This window comes from Mustela lutreola, chromosome 12 (genome assembly GCF_030435805.1).
Source record: "Mustela lutreola isolate mMusLut2 chromosome 12, mMusLut2.pri, whole genome shotgun sequence".
NCBI classification, from domain to species: domain Eukaryota; kingdom Metazoa; phylum Chordata; class Mammalia; order Carnivora; family Mustelidae; genus Mustela; species Mustela lutreola.
Genome location: NC_081301.1, coordinates 91,506,342 through 91,522,507, shown reverse-complemented (window position 1 = coordinate 91,522,507; position 16,166 = coordinate 91,506,342).

Here is a 16,166-nt window from a genome sequence, read left to right as displayed (position 1 = left end):
ACGCCAGACACCAGGGGACAACAGAACTGGTTCTGTGCGACACACCATGAAAGTCACAGGAGCCCAAAGGGCTCACGGGGAGGCATAGTAGTCAATGGGCTGAGGAAGAGGAGGGAATCACTCACTAAGGGAGCACCCCTGCTTTCTTCAACACCATCTATGTTTACTACAGAAAATCGAGACAGGCTAATGTCTTAAAAAGCAGAGCCACCTATACCTTTATAATCTAGAGATAAGCATTTTTGCATATTTGTATATGTCCTTCTAGAATCCATTCTAGAATGTGTGTGTGTGTGTGTGTGTGTGTAGGCATTTTTATAAAAATAGACTCAGCATATAGATAGATACATATGTATGTACACACACACATTCTAGAATGGATTCTAGAAGGGCATATACAAATATGCATTCTATATATGTGTGTGTATATAAATATATGTATATGCTGTCCCGCAACTCATTTTTTGAACTTAGTAATACATGATATTCTACAGTACTTTTAAAAACATCAAATCCCCTATCTTGGCACACTCGGTGTTCCCAACTTTCCTCTGTTACAGTGAGTGGACTCACACATTTGCATTGATTTTGGAAGGGTATATATATATTAAAAAAATGATAAAGATCTTTGAACATGGATCTATTCAATGTTCTAACTTTTCTTCTTTTAAAAACGTTCCAAGAGGTAGAATTAGAGAGGCCAAGTCTGTGCACGTTTTTTGAAAGCTGCTGAGACGGATGCCCAGACCGCAGCGCATTCTCCTTTCAGGGGCGGCGGGGCTTCGCCCGGGGGGCACGCAGGCCGCCCAAGGCTGGATGGTAAGGGGCTGCCAAGAAGCCGAGGGGAAACAAATTGGAACACTTTCTAAAGCATTACAGTGATTATTGCTTAGTACCCAGAGATCTTTCAGCAATTTCATATAAAATACTCCTTCATGTCAGCCATAACCACCTTTGCAAAATCGTGCCTTGGAGAGTCGTGGATGTGTGTTCGGCGCGCGGGGCATAAATCTCTCAGATCCGTGCGCAGCCTGCAGAGCTGCCCTGGAGAGCATCTGTGCAGCCCCTCCCCTCACACCTCCTCCCCTGCTCCCGCCCCCTGCTTCCTTCCGCCTTCAGGCCTGCGTATTTCTCTTTGATGAATGCTTTCAGGAGAAAATATTTTACAAGATGCTTACCTATGCAAATCTGCATTTCCAGACCATACCCAAAATCCAGCATCAACTCACCGAGTCGACGCTTACCGCATGCCAAATGGGGAGCATCAGGACCTCCGGAGCTGTGGGGATCTGGGGGGGGGGGGGTTGCTGACTAGAGCCCAGCACCTTTGTGACCTGAGTCATGTGAGCAGAGGAGGGAACGCAGCTGTTTTGCCCTTCAGTTAACGAGCTGCACACACAAACGGACACCAGGTAGCAAGTGAATCAGACAAGGGTCATTTCCCTAAGAAGCGGGCACAGAAGTTCACATGTGCAAAGACCTTCTTCTCGGTTCTAGCGGGTTCCATCATCAGATCTGACACCTTCTACCTTACTAGGAAAAGAATGATCTAAGGACAAACAGCTTCCCAAGCCCTGAGCTAAGGAGTCTAGCTCCTCCAGAAGCTGTCACGAGTCCCCATACCGGTTTCCCCGAGTTCTCTGCATCTTGACAGGCTTGGCTGCCCTGGCTTCTGTCCCCACACGCAGCCTGGCCCAGCCCTGGCTTGTGTGCAGGCAGCACTCGAGGACACAGCCACACATGAAACAGCTGGGCTGTTATGTCACTGCGGTCTTGTGGCCCAGGCCAAGTGACCTATAAGCACCAGAAATGCATCCTGAGACCAGACACAGGAGGGCTATTTCAAGTCCATGTCTGTCCAGGACCCAGAGTATCTGAGGAAGGTCCCTAAATGCCATGTGCTCTGGCCAGTGCTTGTGGTCCCTCTGAGTTTATTGTCACCCTCAGATGTCAGAGCCCAGAAGCAGGTGCTGGGGGGAGGAGGGGCTAGTAGGGCAGCGGCAGGGACTGGAGCTGTGCTAAGGAGAAAGGTAAGCAGGTCTGCGGGGCTTTGGAGGCTGCTTAAAGAAATACTCTAGATCCCTCCAAGGGGGTGTCTTTCTCCAACCAGACTCTCACAAAGAGGAGAAGGCTCCCAGCCCAGCAGCTCCAGGGTGATGAGAAGTTATCAGAGAGTACCCCTATACTCCAATCAGTCTCGGGAGTCCCTAAGCACCATTTCCGGAGAGTCCTGAACCCACCAGTGAGTGCTCCATGGGGCACACAATGATCATCACAAGAGCAACAGTGGCCACACCTGCTATACCTGGAGCCTTACACACCACTCTACACATCTTTGTAAATAGAACTGCGCCCAGTTTTGGCTTGATATCTTCCCAGTGCCTTCACAAAGCCCACACTGCCATTCCTTCTTTTACAGATGACTGTCCTAAGGCTCAGAGATGCTGCAGTGACAGGTCACATAGTTGGGTTTGGATCCAGATCTGACTCTGAAGCACCTCGACTTAACCTGGGTAGCCCACACACACCTGCCTGTTCATTTAGACCTAAGCAGCACGGTTCCAGTAGCACATCCTAATAAGGGAAGAACACGATATTCCCAGTTATTCTCAAGTGAACAGTCTGTCCCTAGACAGTTCACCCATGCCCTATCCCCAGTGCTTGACTGGACCGTATCATTTGAACACTCCCCCAAACCCACCCCACCACCCAGTCTGCCTGAAACAAAATCACTCTCCTTCATCCAGACCCTAACTTTCTTGGGCTTTGACCATGGAATCTCTGTTATCCAATCAACCAGTTGTGAAACTACAAAATCATGTTTAACAAAGCTTCCTTCCTCATTTCCATGCAGTCAAATAAATTCTGCCTTTTCTGGGGCACCTGGGTGGCTCAGTGGGTTAAGTCTCTGCCTTTGGTTCAGGTCATGATCTCGGGGTCCTGGGATCAAGTCCCACATTGGGCTCTCTGCTCACCAGGGAGCGTGCTTCCTCCTCTCTCTCTCTGCCTGCCTCTCCATCTACTTGTGATCTCTCTCTCAAATAAATAAATAAAATCTTTTTTAAAAAATCCTGCCTTTTCTCTTTAAAATGGTTCTTCAAGGCAGGCAGTCATTACTTCTGTATTTACAGCCTTGGACCTATGCTCCTGGTCTCCAGGATCTAGCCCCTCCGTCCTGAATACCATCTCCAGAATCGACTTCTTTCCGCAGCACTTCTGCCATGTCCTACCTTCCTGAAGATCCACAATTGCAAGACAAAATTCCATTGTCTGGATATCAACACCACCTCTAACTGGCCTCACCAACATTTCACTATCCCTCACTCGCCCTATACCCTCTCTACCAAGCTGGAGGCAGTAGGCATTGTCTCCTGTGCTCTCACGTACACCAACACCCCCCCACACACATACAACAGCAATATCCACCCCTCCAGTCTGTACCAGTCCAATCCAAACCACTGTTCAAGCACCAGCGTGGGTCTCATTTCCTTCGTGAGACCTTCTTTTATTTTTCCCACCATTGTTGGCCCAACTTTTCTCTGATCGAGACTTCTGATACGCTCAGTACAATACATCATTTAAATAGTTTCTCACATCCTTCATTAACTGCTTCCTAATTACTTGGCCTTTTCTTCCCAGCTGGATAGTTCTTGGAAAACAAAACTACATCTTTCTCAGTACATACTTACTAATGAAGTGATCTTGTAATTGCACAAATTTCACAATACTCCATCTCACAGAGAACCCCATACCCTGCGCTCAGTCAAAACACTCATTTCTAAATTAGCTGTGATAAAGTCAAGACAGTTTTCCCACATCGAGAGGCTTGGCTTGACTCTGTGTGGAACAGATCTCGGGCTTTGGTTGACCATGAACTTAAATGAATTGGTCAAAGGACAGAGCCACTGAAACAGCCAATCCAAGGTCATCTGGGCCTGTGTCATCAGAAGCGTGGTGCCCAGACCATCCTAAAACATTGTCCGCACTAACCAAGTCACAACCCGAGTGATGTGTGCAACTCAAATTCTGTATACACGTGGTCAAACTACTGGTCATCCACTGCGGTGAGATACAACCAAGGAAAGGAGGTAGAAATGCTTACTAATGGAAAACCACTGAAGGAACCCATATGTTCAGAAGACTAGCGAACTGAATCGACATTATAGCAAAGATAATGATTTGTTCTATGTCCCTCCATGGGGCAGAATCGCTAGGCAGAATTTTTAGGTAAAGGGAGGAAATGGTCCCAGTTTTACGTGTACTAAGTGTGTATACAGAAAGCTATTGCCCAGTGATTGAAAGCACTGGAGCAGACATTAAATGTCTATATCCAGAATGCTTTTAAAAGCATTTATGTGTTAAGGGAAAAGTTATGATAAGGTGGTCGAGTAAAGAGCCTAATATCTTCTTTCTACCTCATTTTCTGAAATTGAGGTGGTCCCAGCTTTCTCTTGTCTCCTACGAATATGACAGTCACTCAGTCCCAAAAATAAGCCCCATTCCTTCTTTTCTGAGCCAGCCATAGTGAGCTGGAACAACAGAAAATTCAAATGCCTATACGCAGGCAACTAATTGTTTCCATCAGATTGAGAATAAAATAATGAAAGAGAGTCTCCAGTGTAGAACCAGTATGTCTATGCACTGCTCAAAGGTAGTCAAATTCTAGTTATTTTAAAACACTGTGGCAGGCAAAATGAAATAAGCAGTTTACAACCCTGAAATAATCACAGGACAGAAAAAAATAAGGAAGGATTTTTAATTGTTTTGTTTTGTCCTACTTTTGCTGTGGCCATAGATTATAGTGATTATTAGCATAGATTTTAGGAGCCAAAACAACTGGGATCAGATAACAACTCAGTCATTTCTAAAACAAGGGTAAGAAGTATACATACCTAACTGGGTTGCTCTGAGGAAACAATGAAATAATGTGTATTGTATACTTAGAGCACTGCCTGGCACGTAATGAGTGCTCAAAAATGAAGCTGTAATTGGAGGATATTCTAAATACAACCTTTTTAGGACTCTCCAAGTGGTACAGCTTACCTGAGAGTACATTGCCTAAACCATAAGCCTTAAAAGATTTTATAAGTGTTCTTCACAAAGAGGGATCCATGATTAAAGAATTTTGAGAAATGACAATATATTAATTATATATAGTATACATATTAACTTTGTTTAACCTGTTTACCACAAAACTTTAATCCTTTGACACACACACCTATTATCCAAAGATCTAGTCGTTTTTATGACTACATCTTAGAAATGCCTTATTCTGAGTTTCCAATTTTCTTTCTTAAAATATACTCTTTCACCATTTACACCCACTCCTAGTTCCAAAAAATGATTTGAATCAAATTCTAATGGAGTCAAAGAAACCCCTTTGTTTAGAGACCTCAATCTTTCTATATCTTCCTTCTCCACTAGACTTCCTTTCTTCCCCCAAACCCACTGCAAAACTTCAAAGCCACCATTGGTATCCATTTCCTTTTCCCCCATCTTACTGAGAGTCAACTGACGTACAATACTGGGATATGTTTAAGGTTTACAACGTGTTGATTGGGTAGACTTGATATTGTAGAATGATTACTACCATAGCTTTAGTGAACACCTCCGTCCTGTCACATAATCACCTTTGTTTGTGAGGCAAACACTGAAAATCTCTTGACAGTTTTCAAATCTGTGATACAGAATTGTTAACTCTAACCGCCAGGTTGTACATTAGATCCCCAGAACTTAAGCATCTTATAACGGGAGGTTGGACCCTTTTGGTCATCTTCTCCCACCACGCCCCTCAACAGGCCCTGGCAATGACCATACTACTGTTTCTATGAGTTTGGCTTTTTTAATATTCTACATACTAATAGGATTGAATGGTATTTATCTTTCTCCACCTGACTTATTTCACTTAGCACAATGCCCTCAAGGCCCATGTTCTTGCAAAGGGCAGGATTTCATTTTCTTATGGTTGACTAATATCCCATTGTTTCTATATATGCCACCTTTTCTTTATCCATTCATCCACTGATGGAAACTTAGGTGTCTTGGCTACTGAGAATAATACTGCAGTGAATATGGCAAGGCAAAACCTCTTCGACATCTTGCTTTCATTTCTCTTGGATACAGACACAGAAGTGAGACTTCTGGATCATCTGACAATTCTATTTTTTAAATTTCTGAGGAACCTCCATACTTTTTCTGTAACAGTTGCACCGATTCACACGCCCACCAAGAGCGCGTAAGGGTTCCCCTTTCCTCCACATCCTACCAAAGCTTTCTCCGTGTTTTTGAGGATAGCCATTCTAACAGGTGTGAGGTGATAGTTCACTGAAGTTTTGATTTGCACCTGACGATCAGTGAGGTTGAACATCTTTTCATTTTTGTCTTCTTTTGGTATGTATTTCTTGATTCCGGCTCAACAGTCTTGAAGTCTACATCGTCTCTGCCTAAAGGATCCCCTTTTCTGCAGTACTGAGTATTCTGAGGAAAAGTCCTCCCCTTCTCTAAATTCCGACACCATTTTCATACCTCTCCAGGGCTTAATTATTCCAACCACTGTCCTACAAGTATATAAGACACAAAAATAGTGTAAGACACGTGGTTCCTGACCTCATGGAGTTTACTTTAGATTGGAATGTCCAGATCTCATTTTATGTGAGAATCAAAGAGGCTCAAAATTAACAACCCACTTCTGTGACAAGTGATCTAAGAGGTCTCCCTTCATCTTGAGATGGACTTCCTGCATTTCCTTGTCAATAGGAAGATTTGAGAAAAGATTAATAGCATTAATAACGGAACAATGACCTCTGTCAGGGGTGACTCGAGGGCACATGAGACCTCCGAGCATCAGTGATATGGTTGAACCTGTACCGCCTGAGGCTTAACGAGAAACACGGCAGGTCTTGCATTCCTGTGGGTCTCTATAAATAACAGCTTCTTCACATTCACCCAGAACTTGCTGTGCTTCCAAAGGTTGAGGAGAAAACAGTTTGTTGACACAGTCTAGAAACCAGCTGTGGGATTAACTGGACATTTTTAGTCTGGGACAGTTTGAAGAAAGTTTGGGGCGGTCCAGATGGAGTTTGGGGCACTTATTATTTAGTCCAACCTACGAGACTTCCAGTGGTACGTGTATGACTTTGGGGGCTGTGATTATGCGGGTGCGGGAAGGTTCACGCATGAGTTACAGAGCCATTGTGACCCCCAAAAGTGAGCACACTCCAGAACAGCCCTTCAGGGTGTCACGACGCCATGACCGGTCCTGTAGTCCCCATCCCTGGGAAAGCTGGGCCGAGCCCAGGCAAGCCCACAATGAGAACACTCGGGACTCGGCCACTTCGTGTGGGATAATTATTACATCAACATTTGCAAAGGTGCCACACAGATTCTGAACCAGCATCACACACACGGTTTAATGGCCCCAGTTTCCTGTGAGTTGCGATCCGTGTCTCCATTCTATGGATGCAGAAACCACAGCTCAGAGGCGGAAGAAGAGTGGTTTCCCCAAGATCCTAAGGTTCATAAACGGCAGAACAGGGACCCCCCAACACACATCCTCCTTGATTGAAATTCCGTGTTCTTCTCTCCCTCCTAACACTCAATCCCCCTGGCTCCCATAGGTGGTAGTAAAGAAGTTCCAGTCAAAAATTAAAGGTGGAAAACACAGCGAAGGTTTTCCAGGTCGGCTAAATCACCGCAGCAAGTGACATTATAGTGTCAGCAACCCGGCAGGCTGTCCTTCAAGTCCGCCCTGTTGCGTGTGACATCCCTTGTCCTGGAGGGGTAGAGTTGGCATCACAAACTCCTATCAGAAGAGCACATCCGGACACTGGGACAGGATTCAGCACCAAAGAGAAATGAGCTATTAGGCCACGAAAAGACACAGACGAATCCTAAATGCATATTATTACGTGAGAGGAGCCCGTGTGAAAAGGTGACATACTCTAGGATTCCAACCATGTGACATCTGGAAGAGGCAAAACAATGGAAGCAATGAAAAGACCACTGGTTGCCAGGGGTTGGGGGAAGGATGGATAAGAAGGCAGAGCCCAGAGGGGTGCCTGGGTGGCTCAGTGGGTCCTGGGATCGAGTCCCGCATTGGGCTCTCTGCTCAGTGGGGAACCTGCTTCCCCCTCCTCTCTGCCTGCCTCTCTGCCTACTTGTGATCTCTGTCTGTCAAATAAATAAAATCTTTAAAATAAAAAGAAGAAGAAGGCAGAGCACAGAGGATTTGTAGGGCAGTGAAACTATTCTCTGTGCTATGATAAAGGTGGACATGTATCATTATATCTTTGTTCAAGAACACAGAATGAACCACACCATTCATGTAAACTACGGACTGAGGGTGATAATGGTGTGTCCACATGGGTTCATCAACCAGGTCAGATCTATCCCTTTGGTTGGGGGGGGGATGCTGACAGTTGGGGAGGGAGCACGGGGGCAGGCAGGAGACAGCAGGAAAATCTTGGTACCTTCCTGTTATGTTTTAACTAAGAAAATAAAGCCTATTTAAAAAAAAGTAGATTCATATGCCTTCATTATTCCAAACATACTTTAAAAGTTCTCCAGTGACTGACTTGTATAGCAGTTTTTAAATTCATAACCTTTTAAATTCAAAACAAAATCATATAGGAGTTACCACAGAACCTCATCCTCACTTTTTTTTCTAACTGGAAACCTTCTACAGTCCCATCATTTCAGGAGCAAGAGGACATTTTGAGGATCTGTTCCCTGGATTTGGAAAGCCTTTCCCCAGTCCAGAAGTTGTACATGAACCTCCTAGCCGAAGGGAGTTGCTGCTGTTGGAACATCACCCCAGCAGGGAACCATTCAGAGGTCCAAGGTCCGCCTTCACAACCCCATGCCCCAAGATTAGCAGGAGAGTCTGCAGAACCGTCTCCTGGAAGTGGAAGCACATTGCCAGTTGCGTGAGTCATCACGGCCCCGCAGGCATCTGCTTCTCCCACCAGAATACGGATTCTTCTTCTCCTCCCTCTCCATCCCCTCCTGAAAAACACCTCCTAATGACTGTGGATGGTGCCCAAGAGAGGAGGAGGAGGGAGTCACCTTCCTGACCCGACAAGCAATCTGTTCACACCTGGCAGCGAGAGCCTTGATTATCCTCGAGTCAGGTTGTAGAACTACACATGTCTCTAATTTTCACAAAGCAAAGGAGCTCTTGTCTGGAATAAATGAGATAGATAAATTAGAGGGGGGAGGGAAAGAGTCAAAGGTGTCTCCCCCTACGTTTCATCTGTGGCGATCTGGCGCTCTAATCTATTGTACAAATGTCTGCACACAGCATGCCGACACTTGCTTGTAAACTCACAGGAGGACTATCACCTGGAGACAATGAATAATGTCTGTTTCATGCCTTTCGCCCCTAATATACTTTTTGTTTTGAAGGCATCATATGGATTAAGTTAGTAACACCCATCCTCACGTGTTCAAGACACCATCTCCCCCTAAATCATCTCTTTTTGGAGCTTGACAGGTTATCACACCTTGTCTCATTTCATGCTGCAGCTTCCCACGAGAAGATTAGTCTTGCTTCACAAATCACAGGCTCCTTTCCTGAGTGAAACACCTTCAAAATTAGAGCAACTGTCCCCAGGGGGTATCAGAGTTCTTTCTGCCCCGCTCTGGGGAGCTCCGCCACGGGCCCTCACCGTGCCGAAGCACCACATCTTGCATCGCCTCCTTGGTGGAGGCTCTGGAAGAACAGCTAGAGGAGGATTCACCCAGCACGTGATAACTTCATCTCCCCTTCTCACGGGCTGTACGTGGGGCAGCGCTCCAGGCTGCCTCGGCGTCCTGAGCCTGAGAGATAAAAAACAGATCGTCGGCATCTTCCCGGTGGCTCTGTGGTTCACCGAGTTCGCGTGCAATTGCTTGCACCTTGCCCACTCTTTCCAAGCCACAGTTAGACCAAACACCACCCAATGCAGAAACACCCATGTAAACACACCACAGAAGAGTCACAGAATTTGACTGCTTCTCCCCACTATTCCCAGGACACACTTTGTACTGTAGCCACTATCACTTTTGCCTGCTCAATATCCATCCCTTTGTCTTGTGGAATTGCAACCTGGGAAATCTCATCCTAACTGATACAATTTGCTTGGAGCCCACCCACCTCATGATCCTCGCATTGATGGTGAGCGTTTGAGCAGACCCAGCCAGTAAGAGGACTCCATCATCCTGGCCACAATCCTATGGGATAACAGTGCCCTTGACACAAGTGAGGGACATACAGGACGGCACTGACACCTGGATCCAGCCTTGCCTGAAGTCAGGGCCACACCTGGATCCAGCCTTGCCTGAAGTCAGTGCCACATTTGCATCACAAGAACTAGTAAACTTCCTTTCTTTCTAAGACCATTTTAGCTGTGTTTCTCTCTGGAACCACAAGAGTTCTGATAAACTCACTACCCAGTAACTTGAAGGAAATAAAAGATATCAGTTGTCCTAAATAATTCACAGATCACTTATTCAAAAGTATATATTGAACACCTGTGTCAAGTTCTATGCTTGATGTTAGGGACCCAGAGACATGATACAATCCTTGCCTTAAAGACTTTACAATCTAGTACCCGATTTGGCAACAAAATCCAGTCTCAAGACCTCAAGTGACAGTGGGGACTCTTGAGTTTATTTTTATCAAGAAATTCAATAGCATAGATTGGCATAAGGATCTACCAAATTTATGGAACCCAGCTGGGTGTGCCAGTACACAACCTGCGTTTATTACATGCTATTGTGGTAAGAGATAAATGCCTATCTAATAAATTCTGGAAAGATGACTCTGGTGAACATAGGTTGCTTATGTGTACAAGGGTCCCTTCCTTCTGATAATGACTTTGCAGAACCATGTCCACCATTGCTTGCAGTCTTGGTGTGACTGTCAACTTGTTAAGACTGCTCCCACTCCCAGACCATGACAGGGCCATGAGATACAAGCTGGTCCAATCAATTAGATTATTCCTTCTCAGTACCCTTTCCAAGTCCTCCCCTCTCCCTGTATGCCTCACACTTCCCCTTTTCATTCTACTCACTCCCAACTCGTGGCCTTAAATTTCATATACTGTCATCTCCCATAATCCTATCTCTAGCACAGCCCTCTCCCCTGAAGCCAATGTCCCACTGCATGTCCAACTGCCTACTCCTGAGACTGTCACCCAAGTTCACCCTTGGCACATCAAAACCCAGCCTCAGATCCCTGGAGACATTTTCTTTCCTGCAGTCTTCCCCATCTTAATAACTGCTCGGTCAAAAGAACCCGGGTGTCACTCTTGATTCTTCTCTTTCACACTCCATATCCTGATCTCCTTCAAATCCTGAGGGCTCTCCCTTCAAAAGAGATCTAGAACCTGATCACTTCTCACCATCCCCTCCAGTGACATCACTCTGGCCCAGGCCCAATCATCTCCCACCTGGATGACTACAGAAGCTTTCTCACTGGTGACCTTGATTTAGCTTTGGTTCCCCTTCAATGTATTCTCAATAGAGCAACTAGCACGATCCTTTCAAGAATGAGTCAACACTGTCGCCTCTTCCAGAAAACCCGGAGTTGGTGCTGATTTATTCTAGGACAAGCGCCTGGAAGAGATGACCCTAATATTAGCGCCTGCCACGTAGATACTCTGAGCTGTCTTTCTACCTTCATTGATGCTCAGTTCTGCTCATCCTTCAGTTCCATGAAGGATTGGAATTGAATCCAATTCACTGTACTACAACGCTAAGTTTTCTATTTGATGCAAGCCAGGGTTGGTTTCTGTTGCCCACAGCTAAAGACTCCTGATTGGTTCAAGAAGCCAAATATCTAGACTCTTACACAACACCATTTACTGTCATAAATGCATAGAGGTATGGTGGCCTGGTGCCTTGGGTGTTCTTTTCCACAACAGAGTAAGGATATACCTACAAAAATCATTGCTTATAACTTAAAATCACACAAAAATAGTAATAACAAATGACTTCTGTGTGGGTCTTTCCTGAAATAACCATGGTGCTGTTTATTTTAAACCAATCAGAATTTTGTTAGTTTATGAAATGCTCTTCATCATATAACAAAGATGTGTGCACAAATATCCTAAAACTGTTTCATAACATAATAATGAACAGATTCATGAAGAGAGCAGAGTACCTTTAGCTCCACAGTAGCCATGAAAACTCGGACATCATTAAGTCTGACAGGACAAAACATGAAGGGTATGAAAAACAGCATTCGTGTCATTAAGCACACCGATTCCAATTTTATGAAAAGAGAAAGAAGGATATATACCAGAACATCAGCAATGGTTCTCTCCAGGTAGAGGAATGGAGATCATTTCTATTTTCTTATTTATCCCTTCCTGAATTTTTACCAGTTCTGTAGTTAACAGCATTATCTTTAATAAAGGAATCAACAGTACTCATTTAGAATGTGAAAACACAAAAAAAGTTTTAAAAGATCAGGAAAAAAATCTGGGAAATGGTGTGTGCAATGGTGAAACCTCCTGACTACTAACACAAAGTCATTAAAATTCAATGAGATCCTCACCTTCTGAAATACCTTCCCTTCTGGAAAGCACCAGAACACTGGCACAGGGAAGGAGAGGAAGTAAGAAAGGAGAACAGACGACAGGTCAGCACTTTTCAAATGACTGTCTGCAACAGAATCACCAGGGCACTTGTTGAAAGTGAAGATTCGTGACAGCCACCCCAGACCTGTTGGGCCGAGTCTCTGAGAGTCAAACCCAGGAACCTGCACTGCACAAATGCTCCCCACCCCCCAGTAAATCTGATGCCCGCTAACACCCAAGAACCACTGGAAAGATGAAGGAGGCTCCTTCAGGCTCCTTAAGGATTCACCAAGCCTCTGCTTTAATGATTGCAAAACTGAAATATAAAGCTGAACTCAGTAGAAGGAGAAAAATTCAATCAATCAGAACCATCACCAGGTTCCCACTTTGCTTTCTATTGTGTCGACATAATCTACACCATATGCCAGAGACGTAACATTTGCTATCCCAACCCCCATAAATCCATCAGCCCGTCGTTGGATGATAGAGTGGAATCCTCCTTATGAAAGCGTATTTGACAAGCTCTAATAATTGATGGTGAACATGTTTCCCGGAACAAGACTATCATCAGTGAGTGTTCGATCCAACCCAATCAGTTCCGAACATGTCTGTTAGTCCTCTTTCCAGCATTTTCAAGGGATAGCACTTTCACGTTCAATCATTTCAATACTTTGCGTATTCTTCCCCATCTTTTCAGTGGACATTTTTTTCGCCCAAACTAATGACTCTCTCCACTGCTCCGTGCCTTGCTCCCTAGATTTGGTACATACAGTCCCATCTTGGTGCTTCCCATGGATGGCCCCTGCGCTCCTCCGTTCTTCTGGATACGCTCTTTCAAGGCTCTGTCCATTCAGACTTGGCCACCTGGAGCAGAAACCCAATGACAGTGGCTTAACCCAAGAGGCGATGTCTTTTCTCACCCAGCGAGAAGTCCAGAAGTACACCTCACCTCCCGGGGCTGGTCCAGATACTCAAGGACGTCACTTATGATGCAGACCACATCTCTCCTGCTGCAGCCTGCCCGGTGTGTAGCTTTTGTCCTCTTAACTGTAAGGCAGCTCGTCCACCTCTGAACGCACCATGTGCATTTTAGACAAAAAGATGGAGGCAGGGAAACGTCTTTTATGCTAGCTAAACCTGGATTTTTTTTTTAACATAGGTTATATATATTTTTTATTTTTATTTTTTTAATTACTTTTCAGTGTACTAGAATTTGTTGTTTATGAACCACACCCAGTGCTCCATGCAATGCGTGCCCTCCACAAATAATACCCACCACCAGGCTGGCCCAACCTCCTACCCCCCCCCACCCCTTCAAAACCCTCAGATTGTTTTTCAGAGTCCATAGTCTCTCATGGTTCATCTCCCCCTCCAATTTCGCTCATATTTTTTTAGATTGTTAATATTTTCTTTTGTTTTTAGATTTTATTTATACTCATGTTAGTTAAATTACAGTGTCATTATTATTCATTATTATTAGTTTTTTATTATTATTATTAGTTATTATTAGTTTCAGGGGTAGAATTTAGGGATTCATCAGTTGCGTGTAACTCTGGAAAACAATATGAAGGTTTCTTTTTATCTTTGTAAAAGGAAACAAAAAAGTTCTGATCCAGCAACTCCGCTTCTGAGGCTACAACCAAAGGAAACACAGTCACTATGTCTGCACCCCTGTGTTCGCTGCAGCATTAATTACAATAGCCAAGACATGCACACAAGCTAAGTGCCCATCAACAAACGAACAGATGAAGAAAGTGTAGTGTATATGCACAATGGATTATTATTCAGCCGTAAGAAGGGGAAATCCTGCTACCTACCCCACACGGATGGACCCTGAGGGCATTATGTTAAGTGAAGTAAGTCAGCCAGAGCAAGGCAAATAGTGAACAATTTCACTTACATGCGAATTCTAAGCAAACTCACAGAAAGAAGCTAGATTTGTGGTTGCCAGCAGCGGGGGTCAGAGGTCAGGAAACTGGGTGAAGGTGCTCAAAAGGTACAGAACTTCAGTTATAAGAAAAGTAAATCCTCAGGATATAATGTACAGCATGATAACTAGACTTAACCCTGCCGCATGGTATGTTGAATAGATCCTAAAGGTTTTCATCACAAGGGGGGGAAACACATTTGCAACTCTAAGAGGTAATAGATGTTAGGTAAACCTATGGTGATCATCGTTTTGCTAGGTATACATACGTCAAGTCATTATATTACACACCTTAAACTCATACAGTGCTGTGCCTCAGACAGATCTCAATAAAAACTAGGGGTGAAACCTCCTGGGAGATCTTTGTTATCCGTCTAATGGCCAGGACTATACAAGCCTGCCGTCCAAGCTGTAAGAGGACTAGTTTGTAAGCTGGAGTTGACTAATAACAAAACCAGGTGGGTGGCAACCAGCAGTTTCTGCCACAGTATCATAATCAAATCTGCAATGACATCTTTTCGGACTCTTTTTGCACAAAGATCTGCCCCACTGCAAAAATTCCTCAGCATTCACTGTCTTTTCCTCTCCCATTTGTTGCCCATCCATGATAATGAATCCAATACAGAGATTTATCTACGTCCACAAATAGTAGGCCTGAACGTCAACCTAAAAACCTGATATGTAAAATAATCTTCTTCCATTTTCTTTAACTCTGATTCAGTCTGACTCTTGACTTCATCCCCCTGGGTCTCAGTCATGATGGGAAGCAAAGGCTATTCCTCGGCCACACCCAACGACACAAGACTTGCATGTTCTCATGAGTCATTCAGCACATCACAGTCCCTGCCGACAGCCCTATGGTCCAAGCCCAGTCTACTCCACTGGGTTCGGGGGCTCTGGATGCTCATCGCACATGGCTTCTGGAATTCTCACAGAAGTGAGAGCACAGAGCCAGCCTCAGTAAGGATTCTAAGCAGTTACTTCCTCTGACATTGTGCACCGCAACAGAACAGGAGATAAGCCCCACTGTTCTTTTACTCACCACTCATTTTTTGGTGGGAGCAGGGAAGGAGGAGAACCAGGAGTCTCACAAAAATCTTATTCTGTTTTCTTCAAAGTAATACAGCAGCAAGTTCTTCCCCAGCCACTCTGCTCTCCCTGAGCCTCACATGCAGGAAAAGTAAAGGAAGAAATAGATGTATCTTCAAGTTAGCTTCTGCATTAAGACCTGTAGGGGTTGAGAGGGGCTTCACTACCTTTGAAGATTAGGTGATGGAAAAATACAGGAAGGGGATGAAAATATATCTCCTACTATAGCTTTCTGAGACATTGGTATGACTTACAGCCACAATGAAGGAGAGGTTCCCAACCCCCTTACAAGACACACTTTGGTCTTTCTCACCCAGCACGACATCATGAGCACAGTGACTTGGTCCATCCATGTTTATCCTATAATGACCAGCCACTCTAAGTTCTGCTCAGTCACTTGAGCGAGAAATGAGGAGTATTTTCATAGTGTCTGAAGATGGTGTAGACCTCTACTAATCTAACACGGTTAGGCTCAGTGAGCAATGATGACGAGGACCATGAATGGGGAGAAGCAGGTCATGAAAATGAAAACAAAGATGTGAAAACAATTATAGGCCTGGCCAGTTGTGGAATACAGAGAAAAGCATGTG